The sequence below is a fragment of the Bos taurus genome, chromosome 6 (genome assembly GCF_002263795.3).
Source record: "Bos taurus isolate L1 Dominette 01449 registration number 42190680 breed Hereford chromosome 6, ARS-UCD2.0, whole genome shotgun sequence".
NCBI classification, from domain to species: Eukaryota; Metazoa; Chordata; class Mammalia; order Artiodactyla; family Bovidae; genus Bos; species Bos taurus.
The window spans coordinates 43,074,558-43,096,661 of record NC_037333.1 but is presented as its reverse complement, the minus strand read 5'-3'; the positions used below and the strand labels follow the sequence as shown (position 1 = coordinate 43,096,661).

At 37.1% G+C, this 22,104-nt stretch overlaps 1 long non-coding RNA gene and 1 other non-coding gene across 4 annotated transcripts in view; one reads left to right on the top strand and one right to left on the bottom strand.

The window, feature by feature from the left end:
• Positions 1 to 10,270: 10,270 nt before the first annotated feature.
• Positions 10,271 to 10,377, top strand: LOC112447204 (U6 spliceosomal RNA). Its single transcript, XR_003035306.1, has one exon. It is a non-coding gene; the product is annotated as a U6 spliceosomal RNA (small nuclear RNA).
• A 4,743-nt stretch (positions 10,378 to 15,120) lies between these two features.
• LOC104972733 (uncharacterized) overlaps positions 15,121 to 22,104 on the bottom strand; it is a 67,479-nt gene continuing 60,495 nt past the window's right edge. The window contains exons 3-4 of one of the 3 annotated variants that reach the window (XR_807271.4): positions 17,130 to 17,169; positions 15,121 to 16,643 (exon numbers count right to left, since the gene is read on the bottom strand). This is a non-coding gene — a long non-coding RNA (uncharacterized lncRNA). Of the gene's footprint in view, positions 18,114 to 22,104 lie in introns of all 3 variants that reach the window. The other 2 variants (XR_009494851.1, XR_807269.4) reach the window with 2 other exon arrangements.

Sequence of the window (22,104 nt, the reverse complement as noted above, 5' to 3'; positions counted from 1 at the left end):
TTCTACATATAAGCAGTATCATATGGTATTTGTCTTTTTCTGTCTGACTTGCTTGACTCGGTATAACAATTTCTAGGTCCACCCATGATGCTGCAAATGGCATTATTTTGCTCTTTTTATGACTGAGTAATATTCCACTGTATATATACATGGTGTGCTGAAGTCCATGGGCCCGCAAAGAGTCAGACATGACTCAGTGACTGAACAACAACATTTGTAAATGAGGCTCAGCACACAGGTGCTAGACAAGTGCTTACTTTTATTAACTGTGTTTCTAATATCTAAAGGTCACATGACTTATGGCAGTTTTATTCATTCTTTCATCAACTCAAAATTAAGAAGCAATATGCACCATGTCCCACTGCACAAAAGATTAGACCAATGCTTCCCAAAACTTTATGGGCAACTGGTTATTTGGGGATTTTATTTGAAGCAGATCTCATTCAATGAGTCTGGGATAGAGTGCCAAGATTCTTTAGTTGTTCAATGACTTCACTATTGCTGAATGGTGGATCATATTTTATATAGAATGAGCATAGACACTTGTGCCATGGATCTATAAATCCATTTGGGTGGATCTAAAGAAACAGACTTAAGTGCTGCTTCCAGGTACTGACATGTGGGTTTGGCTACAATGGGATGTTTCTTCATTTATTTAAGTGCTTTCTCAATTCTAACCCATGTAATGCATTTATGCCCTACCTCTTGTGATTTACAACTTAGAATCTTCTGATCACTTTCTCTCTTACCCTAAGTCCTTATTTCAGATACAGCCAGAAAACATTCTTTGATCAATTCACAGTCCTGACACAATCTGATGTTTAGGGACAGGTTAAATCAATCAAGATACCCTTTTGCACTTGTTTTCAAACTTTAGTATGCATTGGAATTACTTGAAAGATTTCTTTAACCACAGACCATAGGAACCCACCCTGGGAAGTTCTAACTCATTAGGTCTGGGATGACAGTTTTGTTGTTTAGTTGCATCCGACTTTTGCGACCCCAACCCCATGGACTGTAGCCTGCCAGGCTCCTCTGTCCATGGGATTTCCCAGGCAAGAATGCTGGAGTGGGTTGCCATCCTCTTCTCCAGGGGATCTTCCTGACCCAGGGATCAAACCCAAGTCTCCTGTATTAGCAGGCAAATTCTTTACCGCTGAGCCACCAGGGAAGCCATAGCATGAGGGTGCAGAATGATTTTTTTCTAACAAGGGTTGGTTTGAGAACTGCACATGGAAAGCATTAGCTCATACTGACAAGGTTTGGGTACCTGTGAAGAGGAACTGACGCTATTCAGACAAGAGGGGCCAATCATATTTGAAACATGAAATTCTGAAGTAGCACAAATGGAATACACATGTAACCAAAGATTACGGCAGTATGCTGCTGCTGCTGCTAAGTCACTTCAGTCGTGTCCGACTCTATGCGACCCCATAGATGGCAGCCCACCATGCTCCCCTGTCCCTGGGATTCTCCAGGCAAGAACACTGGAGTGAGTTGCCATTTCCTTCTCCAATGCATGAAAGTGAAAAGTGAAAGTGAATTCGCTCAGTCGTGTTCGACTCTTAGCGACCCCATGCACTGCAGCCTACCAGGCTCCTCCATAGTGGAGGATAAACTCTATTTCATCAAAACATACCACAGCTAAAACCAGCTCACAGCATACAAAGCCCTTATTTACTGTAAACAGAGAAGACTATATGAAATTGAGGGAAAAGATCATGTGTAAAGACCAAACCTAGTCTCTCTGTATTTCAAATAAGACAAAAAATAATGAGGCCCAGATATTTTGCAAATTTTGCATTGGAAAGTGTCATGAAAGGATCCTAGTGTAGATATCATCATGTTTCAAATATCAACATCATCTCCACCTCCTCCTGGAAGCTTTATCTGATAGTTTGATGCAGAGATCAACATTCTTGGTACTCAATTTTGGAGTCCCTATTCTACTTTGGCTATTTATACTATTATTTATAATTTTATGTCACTGGTCACAGACTTGGAATTCATGGAGGACAATGATCATCCTTTTAATTCTGTTTTCAGAGTTTATCACAGTGCACACACATATTTTTAACATAGAATACACACTTGTCTTAAAAAATTGTGATAAAAGTTACAGTGCATCTAAGGCATCTCTGTTTTTGTTACAAAGTCAAGTGTTTAATATATTTAGTAAATAATTAGACTGATATCAGATAGCTGTCAGCGTTTTGCCATATAAGTACTGAATATTGTATTTACATGAAAACAGCACTTTCCACTGCACAATCATTTCAGTAGCATGATCAATTCATGTACAAGGAAGGAAAACTTTAAACTTATTTACAAATTTCTTACTAAATGTTCATTAACAAAAGGGTAGTTCTTTAAAATGGGGTTATATTCACAAGATGAAGTATTATACAGCAATAAAAATGGATGAAAGATATCCACAGCCAACCTTCGTTATTCTCTGATTCAATAATTGCATGTTCCCACCTTGCTAAAATTTGTTTGTATAGCCCTAAAACAAATACAGGTGGCACTTTTGGGGTCACCTTTGGACACACAGTGAGAAATTTGAGTTGCCTGATACACAAAATACCCTGCCTTCTTGTTTCAGTTCTCATTCTGGAAATGTATATCCTTTTCACAGTCTGTTCCATGCCATACTTTTCTCACTTTTGTACATCTTTTGATGATTTTGCTGTTTAAATGGCCTCTAAGTATAGCTGCCAAAGTTCTTGCAAATGGTCCTAAGTGCAAGAAGGTGGTCGTATGACTTACAGAGAAAATGCATATGTTATATAAGCTTTGACCAGGCAAGAGTTATGGTCCTGTTGGCTCTGAGGTCAGTGTTAAAGAATCAGCAGGATATGTTAAATAGCTGTCATAAAACAAAAATACATACAAAACAAGATTAGATATTAATCAGTTAACAAAAATGTTGTAACCAAAGGCTCCTAGGAACTTAACTCTGTATTTCTGCTAGGAGCAATCATTCAATATTGGCTAATTCAGTATTCAGAGTGACTTTACAGAACATAAGTATGGCAAATAATGAGAATCAACTGTATGTGCAGCTAGAAAAACAAACCTCAGTAACATAACTCTGAGTGAAAAAAAAATGACATCCTGGAAGAGCATATGGTGCTCTTTTTACAAAATTCAAAAACAAAACTAAACAATACTTTGTTTAAAAATGATTTTAAAAAGCAAGGAAATACAAATTTGTAGGCAGTCATTGCCTTGTGGAAGCAGAAGGAAAAGGGTTAGGTCCAAGCAAATTGGTAGACATAAGGAAACAGGCGATGGGTTCAGCATGAGTGCTAGTCATCTTATTATTTAGCTAAAATAATTAAATAAATTGAGACGGTCACGTTTGCAGGATAACAACTGGTCATAAGCATAGGATTACAATTATATCAACTTTTGGCACTGGCCACTTAAAACATGTCTGGACATTTTTTCATACCTCAAAATATATATGATGAACAAATGAATAAGCAGATATATTTTACCCCAGTCAGTAAATGGTTTACCCCCTGAATCCACACTTTCTGTGAGACTCTGAAACAGGGATCCTCAGGAAGAATTGGAGGGTACTCTGCCACAGAAAGAAATGATTTCTCAAACTTCGAGACCAGCACCTGGATTTCTTGTGTCATTTCTGAGAGTCCAGACACTTCGCATACGGACGGATCACTGATGGAGAGGGGTTCCATAGAGCACAGCAGCACGGAATTCAGATGCATCCTTGATCCAACCAGTCAAAACTCAAAAGTGAAAAGAGGGGGGATGATCCTTCATACCAAGATAACAAGCACAGAAAAGATGACTGGATCTCGCATGATTTCAAGCTATAGATAAGAATAAAAACTAGTTTTAAAACCCAGAACTCTGTGGAAGGGGGTGATAGAGAAATGCCTCTAGTGTTGAGAAAGATGCAGAAAGCATAAATGTTGCTAAGCAAGTAGTTACTGCCAGTTTGCCATGGTGGCTAAACCTCAAAAAGTCTAAGGGAAGTTAGTAGGATTGGATTTGGAGAAGGGCAAGTACTATAAGGCAACAAAGTGTATCATCTTAAATAAGAAATCAAGGCGTGTCCTCACAGGGCGGGGGTTGCCTCTGATGTACGAAGGCTGTATTCCAGCAGCCAGTTTCCTCACAGCGGTCAATAATTTAGGATGATTTGTATAATGCACCTTGCTGTAGCATGCAAATGACACAATGTCCTCCCCGGTGGGGCTGTGATGGAGTCAGGCTGGTGGAACCGAAACAAATGCCTGATATTCAGCCCGCATTTAATCACACCTTTGGTTTGATTTACTAATGCTATTGTGTTTCCATTTTCTGGTAAGATATTATTAGCAAGCAACTCAGCCTGAATACTAGAATATGTTGGATCAATTTAAGAGGCAATATAGATCACTGGAGTTTCTTTTGTCAAATGGAACCATTAGACTTGCATGTTAAAAAAGTATATATTTCTGTTTCAAATGGGTAAGCGATGCATTGCTCACCATTATGCAAAAGGCCACCAAGAAGCTAAGAGGAGAGATGCAAATGGATGGCAGGGAGGGGATGATAAATACGTTGTTGCCCGTGTAGCTTATATTCAACCATGGATGTCTTGTTTTGTGGAAGGCATGTGCATTATCCTTTTTTCCCTAGAAAGGAGCTTAGCATGTTCTCAAGGTTGTAATCCGAGACAGTCCACCATCTACTTTTTACACAAACACACCATAACTAAAATATATTCCACCTCAGTGTAACAACTAATATGGCCTCTTTTGATGAGTAGTCTGCTTGAAAATCGGACTCAAGTCAAGCGTTTTCTCTTTGTCATCTGAGGATGCATTTTCCACCGTGCTTGTTTTTCTGTGTCACGTCGGTTCTGCTTTTTGGTGTCCCACTGTCTTTTGCTATACAGTGCATGGACAGAACAGCTGAGTAATTATGCCCGTGTGACTGCAGTTTTACCTTTGGGGCCCTTTTGCTGTGCCCACACACAGGTGATTAACCTAGGAATGGTGACATTCCTTGCCTGTGAGGGATTGGCCATGTGACTTGATCAACTGGCAGTACAGCATGCAGCTGAGTCACACCAGTTAACCTTACAGCTTGGCAGTGAGAGTCTGAGAGAGACAGGTGAAACGGGACCCTAGGCGCTCTGTCCCCAAAGAGTTTGGCTCTGGATTGTGAGTGAACAAACAAATCTAAAGAGACGTCGTAGACAAGGGAAAGAAGGCGCTCTTTGGACTCTCACTCTAGCCCTGCCTAACCTTAGATACCTTTATGCATTTTCTCATGTTTAAAATGATGTTCCTTTTCCACCTCACACATATATACATATATTATGAAGACAAATAATAATAAATAGTAACAATTGCTATCATTTGATGATTTAATAAGTTGCTTTCATATGTCCTTGGTAATCAGTGGGATAAGGAAAAAAAAGAAGCCAAACCAACAAACAGAAAAACAAACCCCAAACCACACATATATACACAACAGCACTAAGGCTGAACGCACGTGGAAAAAAAGAAAGCTGTTCAAAAGCAGGTTGGGCAACAAAAACAACAGCAAAATAATCCAAAATTAAATATTTTCTGTCACTGTTCTTTCCAACGTTGGCATTGTGAGTATACAACAAGGTAGATCTATAAGCTTTTATGTGCTTTGACGTGTTTTTCCATGTTAGAGATTTTGTTGGTGGTGGTGGTGGTTTCCTTGTTTTATTATATTCACATTTATAATTTAGTTCCAACTGAGTTTTTTCTTTACTATTTGTAGTCATGGAAAGAGGCTCATTTGGTTTGCCTTCTATCTAATAGAAGTGCTATTCTTTCTTTGGACATTTTGTTGGTTCTGATGAATCTCTTGTTATTGTCATTTAGGTCCCTCCAGTCTATATACTTATTTAAAATCTAGAATGCCTACATTGGGTTAATGAAGCAGGACTGGTCAAAATAAGAAAAAGATATATAACAGAGACTGAAATGGCCCCTGTCTTCATTACACTTGCAGATATATTAATACTCAGCACCTACTATGTGCCAGGCACTGAACTTGGCAGTGAGGCTACGGTAGTCACTGTGTCAGGCAGAATGCTCACCTTCACATAGCATACAACCTAGTGGCAAGAATAGACTATAAATAAGTAAACACATAAATAATATCAAAGTACAAATTCCACAAAGAGAACCAAGTCACATGATGTGTTCAGGCTGGAAGAAGAATGTTAGCCATGATCAGATCTAGGGGCAAAGTATTCCAAGGGCATTTATAGCAGCTTATCTAGAATAGGTGTTTTTATAGGGAGGAATAGGAAATAAGATCGAAAAGATAGTTTGGGAGAAATTCTTTGAGAGCTGTAAATGTCATGGTAAGGCAGTGTTATGAGTTGAATTATGTCCCCTCAAAAGATGTTAAAACCGAATCCCCCTGTACCTGTGTTTGTGACCTTATTTGGAGACAGTGTCTTTGCCAGTGATCAAGAAGAGTTGAGGGCATGAAGGCGTGCCCTCCTTCAATATGACTGATTCGGTATAAAAAGGGGAAACTTAGACACAGAGACAAACACAGACAGGAAGAATGCCAGGTGAATATAAAGACAGAGATCAGCATGATATCTGATCTACAAGCCATGAACATCAAAGATTGCCAGCACACCAGCAGAAACTAGCAGACCGGTATGGAACAGATTTTCCCTCATCGCCCTTAGATGGAACCAACCCTCTTCACACCATAATTTCAGACTGCCAGCTTCCAGAACTGTGAGACAGTAGATTTCTGTTGTTTCTGCCACAGTGTTTGTGGTACTTTGTTAAAGCAGTCCTAGCAAACTAATAATGGACAGTGATCCCAGATCCATGGTGCCGTGCCAGGCGCTGCTCCTGTACCTCAGCATGTGCCATGGCCTCAGAATGTATCTGAGAGGCAGCCAGGACAATTCAACTGAGTTTGCCAGAGTAGATAAAACCCACTGAGCTAAAACACTGAAGTCTTTTTTGTTTGTTTTGGTAAGCACCAGGAGACTCTTTGAAAGTTTTGATAGATAAGTGAAATGAACCACCTACTTTCTGACCTCACTTTCCAGCATAAGGGTTGTGTGTAAACCCATTCCACTTCTCACCTCAACCCAGCACTGACTGCAGTGTCTTGAGTGCTGGGTCCTTTGTCCCTTGCTGTAAACTGGGAACCACTCAAGACCAGAAATTGTGTCTTAGCACTCTGGATTTCTAGTACCTCTCCCTGATGTCTGATATGTGCTCATTTTTTACAGTAAGTATGGAAATACAAATGAGTTCTGTTCCGAGAGCACATTCATAAGTCCAATTTTTTTGTAAGTCCAATAAAGTTAGCCACATACACAACTAACACAGTCACCTATTAGTACTATTATAATTTTATCATATTTTTCACATAAATAATACATAACAAATGAACACAATGAAGAGAATATTTTTAATCTTACAGCACCTTGAAAAGTACAGTAGTGCAGTAAGTACAACAGCTGGCATACAAGGCTAGCATTGAGTGAACAGGTAAGAAGTGGTACTGACTAGAGGAGGGAGAGGAGGTGGGAGACGGTAGAATTGAAGGATCATCAGCAATAGGAAATGGAAGGCAAGCTGCAATTTTATTCACATTAGACACTGATGGCTAACTTACATGACTGGACACGTGAACACACATTCACCTCTTTGAAAGTTTTCAACTTGATGGTTCATATGTAGAGGGCTTACTGTACTAGCTTGGTGGCAAATGCGATTATTTTCTCATTTTCACTCTGAAATAATTTCAGACTTTCAGGAAAATTTCAAAAAGTGCATTAAGAACCTCATACTCCCTTCTCCCTGATTTACACATTGCTCACATTTTGCCACATCTGCTTTAAATCATTTTCTTCCTCTTGATATAAGCATTCTAGTTTTTTTTTTTTTTTTTTCTGAACCACCTGAGAGCAAATTATACTGATCAAACCTCGGCCCTCTGAAAGCTTTAGTTTATACTTCCTAAGAACAAAACCACTTTTATGTAATAATTGTAAAGTTGTAAAAGTCAGGAAATTAAATATTAATAAATACTCTTATTTACAGTTAGTCTTCAAATTTTTCCAATTGGTTCTTCATAGACTTTTTTTTTTTTTTTCCTGAATCAGGATTCAATGCAAGCACATCTATTTAATTGACTTGTCATGTTTCTTTAGTCTCCTTTCATCTGGAACTGTTTCTTATCCTTTCTTTGTCTTTCATCATATCAATGGTTTTGAAGAATACAGAGCAGTTATGTCGTAGAATCTTCCTCAATATGGTGTGTCTAATGCTTTCTAATGATTAGATTTAAGGTGTGCATTTTCAGGCAGAAATGCCACAGATGTAATTATGTGTCCTCAGAGCATCACATTAGGAGACTCAGAATGTCAATCTGTTTGTCCTGTTTTGGGTAATTTTAACTGATTTCTTGGTTAAAGTGATGACTATCATGTTTTCCCACTTAGTTACCACTTTCCCTGTAATTAATCAATAATTTGTGGGGAGATAATTTAAAACCTGGTAAATATTATATTTCTCAGAAAATTCTCCCACATTAGTGATAGGCTCCCATTATTGATTTCTGTTTGATTCCATTATTATTATAGTGACTGCACAATGGTGATTTTGCTATTTTATTTTTTAAAATATTTATTAGCTATCATTTTGTTTCACCCTCTCCCTAAATGTTTAATTCATTTATGATCAGTATGGGTTTGGGTATTCTTGTTTTATTCAATGGATTATAACATCATTTATGCTGATGCTCAAACTGTTTCAGATTTGCCTCCTGGGAGCCACTTCAATCTGCCTCCTTTGTACTGTTACATGTCCATTTTTTTTTTTTTTTTGAGCATTTTTTATTTTCAGGCATAGCAAGATATTCTAGTTTGGCTTGCATTATCTTTACCTACCTCCTCCCCTTGGAATTAGTCATCTCTCCAAAGAACTCTACTTCCTTTTACTAAGGAAGGATAACTAGATGCCAAAGACTGGACACAATGGGTTAGATTCATTCTCAATCATTCCAAGACTCCATTTTTAAAATTTTGTCATTTTAGTCACTAGGTCATGTTCAACTCTTTGCAACCCCATGAACTGTAGCCCGCCACGCTCCTCCATTCATGGGATTTTTCAGACAAGAATACTGAAGTGGATTGCCATTTCTTTTTCCAGGGGATCTTCCCAATCCAGGGATTGAACCTGTATTGCCTGTGTCTCCTGCACTGCAAGGGGATTCTTTACCACTAAGCCACAGATTAAATTTGTCTTACTCACCACCTTTGGTGTCATGTAACATTGACAAGAGTTCCTTTTAAACATTTTCTGTAATTCAGTATAGATCTTGTTTTCCCTTCCTCCTTATGTCTTCTTCTTTTTTTTTTTTTGAAAAGTCTGAAGTTATTTGGGGCTAGTGACTTCTCTTCTCTTCTCTCCAACATTGTTTATCAACACCCCTAGTGTAACCATTCTGTACTTTTCTCCAACTTTAGGTAGACTTTGATCTTCCCTTCTATGGCCCTCCTCCTTTTCCAAGCTAATCTTCTTGATTCCATTTTCTCCTGTCTCCTCAAGGACTGTCTCCTTCTGTTTTTCCTTTTCCTTCTTGTATTTTTCCATTTCTTCTAATACATTATATAATCATTTTCCTAACAATTCTCAGATCTTTTTTATGTTAGAAAAATGTCTTATCCAATCCTGTGGAGAAAGTCTTATATTGCTTTGTTTCACTATCAAAGTGCCTCAGAAGATAATTTGCATTTTCTGTCTCCATTTTCTTAGTACACACATACTCCTTGGAGTTGGGCAAAGATCTCAGCCCTTCAACTCAATTTGTTCTCTTCGAAATCATCCATGATCATAAAATCATCCATTTTGCCTTCCACAGGAATGAAAACTTTTTAGGGAAAGAATGTAGGAGAAAAATGAGAATTGGTGTTAAAAATAAGATGTTGATAAACAGTGCTTGAAATGAGAATAGCAACAGGTGTCAGAAAGCATGGTTTTTGCTACTTGCCCATGTGACAGCAAATGCATAATACATATAACTTATTTTTCTGCAAAATGGGAAGAATGGATTCTTTCCTCATAGGAAAGTGCTAAAGACCAACTTTGTAAATTATAAAATATGAGACAAACATTACTATTTATTAATAGATAACACAAATATATATCATAACTTTTCCTTTAAAGATATAAAACACCAGCAAAGGTCAGTGTTAGTTATTAGAAGATTAAAGATCAGTCCAGTGCTCGCTTTGGCAGCACATATACTAAAATTGGAACGATACAGAGAAGATTAGCATGGCCCCTGCGCAAGGATGACACGCAAATTCGTGAAGCATTCCATATTTTTACGACCCAGAGGGACGGTATGGGGAGGGAGGAGGGAGAAGGGTTCAGGATGGGGAACACATGTATACCTGTGGCGGATTCATTTTGATATTTGGCAAAACTAATACAATTATGTAAAGTTTAAAAAAAAAAAAAAAGATCAGTCCACAGCTTTCTCTGCCCTTTTTCCTTCTTAGACATGATATAATGTCATGGGTCCTGTCTTGCAAGTGAATTTTCAGGTACCCTCTTCCATTCAGACCTCTTTTCTGAGTCTGCACTCTACATTTCTCATACCTGTTGGACAAATTCTCCTACAAAGTTTTGACAGGTTAGAGTTGATTCTGACTCAACCAACATTAACCTGTCTTTCTTTCTCCATAAGTTCTATTACATGTTTTATAAAATTCCAGTTTCCCCACACATTGTAGTCAAGTATCCCATGAGTGACCTTGCCTACAAGGTCTCTGAGAAGGAGGAGGTTGGATTTTCCTTGGTCACAGCACTACCTTTTGAATTCCACCCAGATGTGTATATTTCTTAGGAAAACCGTCACTCTTTACTTGATATAATTATTAAACATGAACAAAATGTACCCTTATTAGATTGCTATTCTGCTTCTTCAGTTTGCCTCAGGCCACACTGTCAAGTCTCTTGGCACTGGAGTGTTTTCAGTACCAGGAACCTGGGATGGACTACTTGATGCCTTTTCTTCAGTTTTAGGTTAACGCCTTAAATGTCTTCAGTACCATTTTAGTCATAATAATAAGATCATTTCCACAGAGAGTGTCATGAGGCCTAGTTAGTACCTGTAAAGAACTCTGTGATCTTACAAGGAAAAGAGAGCAAAACCCTATTCAACCCAAGAACAAAAAATGGACGAAGAGACTGCTCAATTGAGTTAGAGCCACAGGCATCTAACACACTGGAAGAAATGCGAGTCTCCCGATGGGGATGCTTTCCAAGGGTGGGATTTTATGCTATCAATATGCCCCTGTTGGAAGAGTAGCTTTTTTATTTTAGCACTTTGTGAGGCAGTCCACTGCTGCAGAAAGGATGACTTCATAAGAACTGGGTTCTAATTCAAGTCAATCTGCCGCCAACTAGCAGTGCAAAAATCAGTCAGTTCATAGATTGGAAGATCTTTCACTCATCTATAGGTTGAGTGGTTTGAACCAAATGACATCTGAAGTTCATTTCAACTCCAGCATATTCATGACTGAAATTCTTGGTTTTATGTTAGACAAATACAATTCAAGCAACCTATATTGAGTAGGTTCTATGTGGCGGGCATTGTGGTAGTTTCTAGGCAAGTTCTGCCTCTTTGCACAACTTCAAAGGTGCCATCTATATAGAAGACAGTGTTAATCACCGTCCTCTAGTAGTGTGGATTTTTATGGCCCTGGAGACTCAATTAATGAAGCCTAGTCGTTGATCAGGGAATAAAGAGATGAAGTCAGTTGCCTTGGTGGGGAGTAAACTAAATCTTCTCTAATGAGTTGATGTCTGCCCTGGATTTTGAAAGAGGAATAAAAGTTTGCTGGTAGGAAAGTGGATTAGGGAGGAGTTTGGGAAAGCATCTTGGTGAGAAAGAAAAGAATGTACAAAAGCTTGAACATAAGTGATTTGCTAGAAAGGAAAGTTCAAGGGAGCATGGAGGTGATTATTCAATACACTCTGATATGATGTTGTGTCTCACTATATAAACATGATTTTTTTCATCTTCTCAAGCTATAAGAACCTGCTGTTATTTCTTATTTGTGGTCAAGATTTGTTCAAATCTGTATATCATAAGATGCAAAGATGATTGAAGCTTTATCAAGTCAAATACAAACAATGCCAGTTAAGCCGGCTTTGCGTTTTCTGACCTGTTTAAACAAGAGTAAAGAATGCAGGATTCCCATGCAGGCATATTACCTCAGGACTGTGAGTTAGCTTTATAGGGGAATTCACAGCATCTATGCCTGGCTTCTTCCAGAACTTGTCACAAAGAAGTGCAAATAAGGAGACCAGAGGAGCCAGCCAAGTTCTCTCTAAAATTATCCCTGTCATCAGAAACAATTAATACTATGTACAGCACAGTATTGTTCTAGGAATAGGAGCCAAAGGAGTTTAGGGAGATTTGCAGATCATGTAATTTTGTGACTGGAGTTTATGGTTGGAAATGGTTGGTGTGTTAAAACTTAATTGGTGGGAGGATTTGAGGGGGTCCAAATAAAACTCTTTAAGGGGTTCAAACAACATTGCTAGAGGAAAGAAATGGTTTATCACATTCTTGGGAAATCTGTATCTTTTATTTCTCTTTGGAGCTAATCAAGTTGATCTGATTCAGTGGAACCCTGCAGCGTGTGTGTGTGTGTGTGTGTGTGTGTGTGTGTGTGTATACATATGTGTACATGTGAACCTGTGAATGTGTGTGAATTCATTTTTACTTCAAAAAATTCTGTCGGGACTCAATAAAGATCAAACCCTCACACCCAGAAAAACTCTCCAGGTTGAAATAATAGAACCTCAAATGAATTTACTTACACTCCTTTGCTCTTGTAAGTACCAAGTTCAATCACACCTGACATTCTTTATTCACTTTAACAAAAACCAAGTCACATGACAAGCAGAGATAATAATGTAAGCAGAGAAAGAGAAAGGAGAAACATTTAAAAAGAAAATGTAATAATCTGATAGGAGAAACTACAATTTCTTTTTTCAACTCAGATTATTTCTGTGTGTCTTGTCAAGCACTTTCTTTGTGTTACTGGGTAAGGAGGGAGTTCTAATTTCTCCATCACTAGTCTTCAGTCTAAATGAGACATTATGAATGGTTTCTCAAAGTAGTTTCAGCATGTTCTATATAAAGTGGGGGATAAACGTGCACCAATCTGACTTCTGTTGTGGAAAAGCATCAGCTCCATTTTTGGTTTTATTTTTACATTTGAGGAAAGAAGAGTTTTGGAAAGATGTCTAATACATTAATAAATCTATCCTCTGGATCCTAGTTGACATTCAGTTTAATAAAAGCTAAAAGTGCTGTCTCAAGCTCATGAAGAAAGAGCAAAGAAATCAGTATTTCTATAGTAGATTTTAGTAGTCATTAAAATTTGAAGCTTCTACAAGGCAACCTAATTTTGTGGTCTATGCAACTCTGGGAACTAAGTGAGAATTTCATAAATAATCAGAAAATAGAAAACTCATATGCAGATAAGAAAATGTTTTCCTAGCAGAATAAAGGTTTTCAGCATCATATATGCTTGTACAGTCATCCCAGCTCTTAAAGATAAAATTCTAGGTAAAGCAAAACAAAATTACAGAGGTCATGTATATCTAGGACACAGAGATTAAAGGCAAATCCTTGTTTTCTGAGGGAAACCACAAGCCAAAATCGCCTTCCCACCACTCCCCAAATAAACTGTTCTATACTAGATTCCCTAATGGTCAAAAGAAGACATGGAAATCGACTCAAAGGCAAACTGAACCTGAGCTTTGACAACAGGATTTGCAGGGAGGAAAGAGTGCCACCTACTGAATCACCACCTTTTAGATGTTTCTGTCAGCACTTTGATTTTCCTTGGAGTTCTACCAACCAGGGAGTGTGACCTTGCTTAGAAATGAAATCTGACCTCATTGCAATGCAAGCTTAGCTTTCTGCAGGCACATTACAAAATCAGCCAGAACCCCTTATCTGCAGATTTCCCCCCAAATAGTGCAGCACTAAGTGAGAGCCACAAGAAAGACAAGCAGAGGGGCTATGTAGACCCAAAGCAGCAAGAACAGCTGCAAAAGAGGATCAGGCATCTGTGTAATGATATGTTTAGTCACTAAACACAACTATTTTATCTTAAGATAGACTCAAAATCCACTACACATGTTTATGTAAAGTCTTATTCTCAGTCTGAGGAAAGTGCCTGACTAAATGTTTTTGTTGCATTGAACTTAATTGTTGACATCTGGAATTGGTTAATGTTAATATTAACCAAAGCATTTGACTAAATAAAATGGTATGGGAGAAAGGTCTATTCTGAAAATGTGTTGTGTGATGTTAATATAGGTAACTATACAGTTTAATGGAAAACTTTCTAAGTATATATAAAAATAATAAATATATATAATGACTGTGGCCAATATTGATTTATTAACTTAGTTTAATATTAAATATTATATTGTATTTTATGAGTCACTATGCAAGAGATTTTACCCATGTAAAATTTTCATATTACAAATCCATATTTGTTTTATGTATATATACACATAGGAAATGGCAACCCACTCCAGTATTCTTGCCTGGAAAACCCCATGGACCGAGGAGCCTGGTAGGCTACACTCCATGGGGTCGCAAAGAGTGAGACACAACTGAGTGACTTCACTATATATATATATATATATATATACACATATACATACATGCATACATATTGTTTTTGTTGTTTAGCTGCTAAGTCATGTCTAACTCTTTGTGACCCCATGGACTGTAGCCCACCAAGCGCCTCTGTCCATGGGATTTTTCAGGCAAGAATCCTAGAATGGGCTGCCATTTCCTTCTCTGGGGGAACTTCCCAGCCCAGGGGTTGAACCAGCTTCTCCTGCATCAGAAGGCAGATTCTTTACCACTGAGCCACCAAGGAAGCTCTTTACCACTGAGCCACCATACACACACACACATACACACACACACACACACACACACACACACATATATAGTCGTGATTTGGCTCCTAATAATCTTCATATGTTATGAACCATGAAAACATTAGAAAAGATACAAATGTAAAACTATTGACCATATGTGCTTTTATTTTCTAATTCACTTTAGAGTTTCCCATCAACCATTGTAACATATAACTTATCTTTTATATGTGTCTCATTTTCTATCTATGATTGGCTAAAAGAAAATGTTTTGGAAAATTAAAGCTTCCCTGAAGAATAGTACAACTAAATATAAAAAATTACATCAAGATCGATATACACAGTAATGTAAGAAAGGGCATGTTTAGATATATTTGCTTGTGTTCTGCTGTATACCAGTGGTGTCTATAAAAGAGTAAGGAATTCAAAGAAATTATGTAGATTGGCCTTGGGAAATTCAGAAACATCAGACAGCCTTGAGCTAGACTGAAAAGAAACACTTTAACAGAGCATCTTAACCCAATTAAATAGCTATCCCCAGGCATCTTTGCTGTAGTAAGTAATTGAAACCTATGACAAATGTTCTGCTTTCATAAAGGGCATAGTGTTAGAAAAATCTAAATATTTTTCAGCTGTTATTTTTGTTTATTCTTTGAAAGTAAAATGTCTGAAATATTAGAAAAGAAGTGGCCCAGAATCAAATGAACATAGAAGGCAAGCTTAAAGAGCTCTCAGTGGCCAAAGCTAGAACAATTTGAACAATAATATAATTTTGAATTATAATCCAAAGTATAAAATAAATACAACTCTGTCCATAATGATATAAATAAATGATGAAATAAATTAATGGAGGTGAACAGACAAATTTTCCTTACAGAATGTTGATGTACTATTGAGGGTGGATTGGACTTATTGACTCACTTCCAAAGAATAGGGTATAAAAAGGAAAAAAAAATAGTAATTTTGTAGTGCAGAATCCTGTAGATATATTGATTTATATTATCAATGACATCATGCGAATGTCATATACTCTCTGATGTGATATAAGAAAGGCATTACCTCTGTGGTGTTTCTTCCCAAAACTCATAACCACATTCTAATTATGAGACTATATAAGATAAGCCACACTTGAGGAATATTCTATAAAATACTTGACCAGTATAGCTCCAAACCATTAAGGTAATGAAAAACTGGGAAAGACCAAGAAAATGTCACAGAGCAGATAAAACCAAGAGACATGACAACTAAATGTAGAGTTCTTATTTGGATCTTAGAACAGAAGCAAGAGGAAAAATGTGAAAATTGGTGAAATTCAAATAACAACTGGAGTATAGTTAAAGAGTAATGTAGGATTGTTAGTCTCTTAGTTTTGACAAATGTAAGATGATAGTGTAAAACGATTTTGCTGCTGCTAAGTCGCTTCAGTCGTGTCCCACTCTGTGCGACCCCAGAGACGGCAGCCCACCAGGCTCCGCCATCCCTGGGATTTTCCAGGCAAGAACACTGGAGTGGGTTGCCATTTCCTTCTCCAAAGCATGAAAGTGAAAAGTGAAAGTGAAGTAGCTCAGTCGTGTCCGACTCTTCACGACCCCATGGACTGCAGCCCACCAGGCTCCTCTGTCCATGGGATTTCCCAGGCAAGAGTACTGGAGTGGGGTGCCATTGCCTTTCCTGAAAATGATATTAGGAGAAACTGAAAGTGGGTAAGTAGTGTAAATGTATAATTCAAACAATCTTTACAAATTTCTTGTAAATCTAAAATTATTTCAAAATAAAATGCTTATTCAAATTGTTTGAGGAAATAATTTGTCAAGTCTCTGAATCTTAAGATATATAGCTCTTGTGGGTGCTCTATACTTTTAAATTTATTTGTGGATTTCATTGTGATACATGCTTCCCATTAAAATTAATTCATTTGTAATATTTCTGTTTAAGGAAGTAGTCTTACATTATATACAGATAACAATGAGTCTTTAAGTAGATAATATCAAGGGTATGAGATAATATTGATTGCAAAGGAAGTGGAGAAAAATAGTTTTTGGATATAGTTTGAAAACAAAATCAGCAGATTTGTTAAAGCAGTAGAGGGTATAACAAAAACTGATTCAAGGATTTCTCGATGGTTCTGAGCATAAGAAACTGGAAAGATGGTGTTACCATTAATTGAGATGAGAAAGATTTCAAGAAGAGCAGATTTCTGAAAAGAAAAAAGAGGATCATGATTCAGATTTGAATATATTGTCTTAATTATTATGCTTAAAGTACCATTTTAAACAATATATTGAATATATCAAATATGTATTTTAGAAAAGATATACAAGTTAGAGATATAAATTTGGAAAAAAATCTGCCAGCAATGAAGAAGACTTGGGTTCATTCCCTGGGTTGGGAAGATCCCTTGGAGGAGGGCATGGCAACCCCCTCCAGTGTTCTTGCCTGGAGAATCCCCATGGACAGAGGAGCCTGTTGAGCTACAGTCCATGGGGTTTCAAAGAATCTGACATGACTGAGTGACTAAGCACAGCACAGCATATAGATGGAAACAAATGATAACAGCATAAAGGTGAATAATACAAAAGAAGAAGATCCATGAGGTCCGCCAATATTAAGAGAGAATCTTAAAGTGGTAAAAGAGAAGGAAAAACAAAACAAAAAACAATTCACAAAGCCCTGGGTGGAATACTCAGAAGGTTCTGTCTTAGAAGTAGGGAATAGTTCCTTATTGTTGTTGAGTCACTCAGTTGTGTCCGACTCTTTGTGACCCCATAGACTGCAGCACACCAGGCTTTCCTGTCCTTCACCAACTCCTGGAGTTTGCTCAAACTCTTGTCCATTGAGTTGCTGATTCCATCCAACCATCTCATCCTTTTTATCTCCTTCTCCTCCTGCCTTCAATCTTTCCCAGCATTAGCCTCTTTTCCAATGAGTTGGCTTTTCCCATCAGGTGGTCAAAGTATTGGAACTTCAGCTTCAGCAGTAGTCCTTCCAATGAATATTCAGGGTTGATTTCCTTTAGGATGGACTGGTTTGATTTCCTTGCAGTCCAAAGGATTCTCAAAAATCTCCAACACCACAGTTCAAAAGCTTCAGCTCTTTGGTGCTCAGCCTCCTTTATGGTCCAACACTCACATCCATACATGGCTGTTGGAAAAACCATAGCTTTGACTATATGTACCTTTGTTGATAAAGTAATGTCTCTGTTTTTTAACACACTGTCTAGGTTTGTCATAATTTTCCTAGATCAAATGCTGCTCTGTCCTGCCTAAAAACAAGCAAGCAAAACCCAACCAAAAAAGACCCCAAAATGAACACTTGAAGGGATTACATTGCTTCCAATGTAGGATACAAATTGTATCCTAGAACAGAGCTCAAAAATACTTATAGAAATAAACACATAAAAATCCAACACCCATTAAAATAAAATCCATAATGTGTGGCCACAATCAAAAATTAGAAGGCAAGCAAAGAATCAGATAAACATGACTTGTGATAATGAGAAAATTCAATCATTTGAAACTGACACAAAAGTGACACAGATGTCAGAATTAGTAGACAAGGATAATAAAACAAGTATTATAACTGTAATGCATATGTTCATAAAGCTAAAGAATTGAACATAATATGTAGAAATACAGAATGCCTGTTTTTAAAAGATCAAAATCACAATCTAGAGATGAAAGTATAAAGTGTGAGAATAAAAATACACATTATGTAATCAATGGAAAATTAAACCCTGCAAAAAAACATTAGTAGTAAACTTAAAGATATACCAGTAACAATTATTGAAAGGAATACAAAGAAAAAAAAAAACATAAACATCAAATCAGCTGAATATGCTCTCATTTGAAAGGACTATGATTTGAGTCCCTGAAAGAGAGAGTGAGGCACAGAATCATTTGTGGTAATAATGATTTTTCAAATTTTCCAATTTAAAAATAAGCATAAAGAACACTATTTAACCTCAACAAACTCCAAGTTAGAAAATAAAATAAAAACTTAAGTAAGACAACACCAAAACAAAACATAATCAAATTTCTCAAAACCAATGGTAAAGAAAGTGGGGAAAACCACTAGACCATTCAGGTATGACCTAAATCAAATTCCTTATGATTATAGGGGAAGTGAGAAATAGATTTAAGGGACTAGATCTGATAGAGTGCCTGATAGACCATGGATGGAGGTTCATGACATTGTACAGAAGACAAGAAGCAAGACCATCCCCAAAAAAAGAAAATGCAAAAAAGCAAAATGGCTCTCTGAGGAAGCCTTACAAATAGCTGTGAAAAGAAGAGAAGTTGGAAGCAAAGGAGAAAAGGAAAGATATAAGCATCTGAATGCAGAGTTCTAAAGAATAGAAAGGAGAGATAAGAGAGCCTTGCTCAGTGATCAGTGCAAAGAAATAGAGGAAAATAAGAGAATGGGAAAGACTAGAGATCTCTTCAAGAAAATTAGAAATACCAAGGGAACATTTCATGCAAAGCTAGGCTCATTAAAGGACAGCAATTGTATGGACCTAACAGAAGCAAAAGATATTAAGAAGAGGTGTCAAGAATACACAGAAGAACTGTACAAAAAGATCTTCACAACCCAGATAATCATGTTAGTGTGATCACTCACTTAGAGCCAGATATCCTGGAATGTGAAGTCAAGTGGGCCTTAGGAAGCATCACAACAAACAAAGCCAGTGGAAGTGATGGAATTCCAGTTGAACTATTTCAAATCCTAAAATATGATGCTGTGAAAGTGCTGCACTCAATATGCCAACAAGTTTGGAAAACTCAACAGTGACTGGAAAAGGTCAGTTTTCATTCCAATCCCAAAGAAAGGCAATGCCAAAGAATGCTCAAACTACTGCACAATTGCACTCATCTCACACGTTAGCAAAGTAATGCTCAAAATTCTCCAAGCCAGTCTTCAGTAATACGTGAACCATGAACTTCCAGAAATTCAAGCTGGTATTAGAAAAGGCAGAGGAACCAGAGATCAAATTGCCAACATCTGCTGGATCATCAAAAAAGCAAGAGAGTTCCAGAAAAACATCTATTTCTGCTTTATTGACTATGCCAAAGCCCTTGACTGTGTGGATCACAACAAACTGGAAAATTCTGAAAGAGATGGGCATACCAGACCACCTGACTTGCCTCTTGAGAAACCTAAATGCAGGTCAGGAAGCAACAGTTAGAACTGGGCATGGAACAACAGACTGGTTCCAAATAGGAAAAGGAGTTCGTCAAGGCTGTATATTGTCACCCTGCTTATTTAACTTGTATGCAGAGTACATCATGAGAAATGTTGGGCTGGAGGAAGCACAAGCTGGAATCAAGATTGCCGGGAGAAATGTCAATAACCTCAGATTTGCAGATGACACCATCCTAATGGCAGAAAGTGCAGAACTAAAGAGCCTCTTGATGAAAGTGAAACAGGAGAGTGAAAAAGTTGGCTTAAAGCTCAACATTCAGAAAATGAAGATCATGGCATCCAGCCCCATCACTTCATGGCAAATAGATGAGGAAACAGTGGCTGACTTTATTTATTTATTTATTTTTGGCTCTATAATCACTGCAGATGGTGATTGCAGCCATGAAATTAAAAGATGATTACTCCTTGGAAGGAAGGTTATGACTAACCTAGATAGCATATTCAAAAGCAGAGACATTACTTTGCCAACAAAGGTCTGTCTAAGTCAAGGTTATGGTTTTTCCAGTAGTCATGTATGGATGTGAGAGTTTGACTATGAAGCTGAACACCAAAGAATTGATGCTTTTGAACTGTGGTGTTGGAGAAGATTCTTGAGAGTCCCTTGGACTGCAAGGAGATCCAACCAGTCCATTCTGAAGGAGATCAGTCCTGAGTGTTCATTGGAAGGAATGATGTTGAAGCTGAAACTCCAATACTTTGGCCACCTGATGCAAAGAACTGACTCATTTGGGGAACACATGTATACCTGTGGCGGATTCATTTTGATATTTGGCAAAACTAATACAATTATGTAAAGTTTAAAAATAAAATTTAAAAAAAAAAAAGGAAAAAAAAAAAAAAGAAAAAACCCTGATGCTGGGAAAGATTGTGGGCAGGTGGAGAAGGGGATGACAGAGAATGAGATGGTTGGATGGCATCACCGACTCAATGGACATGAGTTTGGGTAAACTCCTGGAGTTGGTGATGGACAGGGAGGCCTGGCATGCTGCAGTCCATGGGGTCACAAAGAATCAGACACGACTGAGTGACTAAACTGAACTGAACTGAATGGTAAAGAAAAAATTTAAAATCAACAAGAATAGGAAAAACGTATGTGAATTATCAGAACCAAGATAATCCAAAGGAAAAGCAATAATAAATACAATATGATATCCTGGAGGGGATCCTCAAACAACAACAACAAAAAGATGTTAAGCAAAAATTAATGAATTTTAAATAAAATGTTGACTTTAATCATAATAATACATCTATCTCAGTTCAATAAATGTAATAAATGTACCATAGTAATGATAAGATATAAATTATAAAGGAAACCAGCTGCACACAGCACATGGAAACTTTTGTTCTATGTCAGCAGGTTTTAGTAAATTGAAAAAAAAATTACTTTAAAAAAGTATGTACAGAAGAATACAAGTAAGGATAATGGAAGATATTTTTTCAGAAACAATACAATTTAAAATACCAATTGAAATAAAAGCTGTAAATCAAAAATTCTGTATTTTAAAATATAAGTATAGAATAAAGAAATTTTCATTCATACAAAAGCTAGAATAATAGAATACCCTGATAATAAAAATGTTAAAGGAAATACTTCAAGCAGATAAAAAAGAAGACTAGATCAAAATATGGATCGACAACAGGAAATAAAGAGGACCAGAAAGAGTAGCCAATAGGGCAAAAATATACTATTCATATGGTTCACATCTTATCAAAAGTTATTAACTTCTAAGATGTAATTGGTCTGAAAAGTACAATATATGTAAAAGCAAAATCATAAAGCTAAAAGCTGGTTGTTTGAGAAGATGAATAAAATTGATAAACATCTAGATAGACTGAAAAAGAAAAGAGAGAAGACTCAAATTTATTATGTTATAAATAAGAAAAATAGTACTACAGACTCAACAGATATTAAAATTATAATGAATGATTTGAA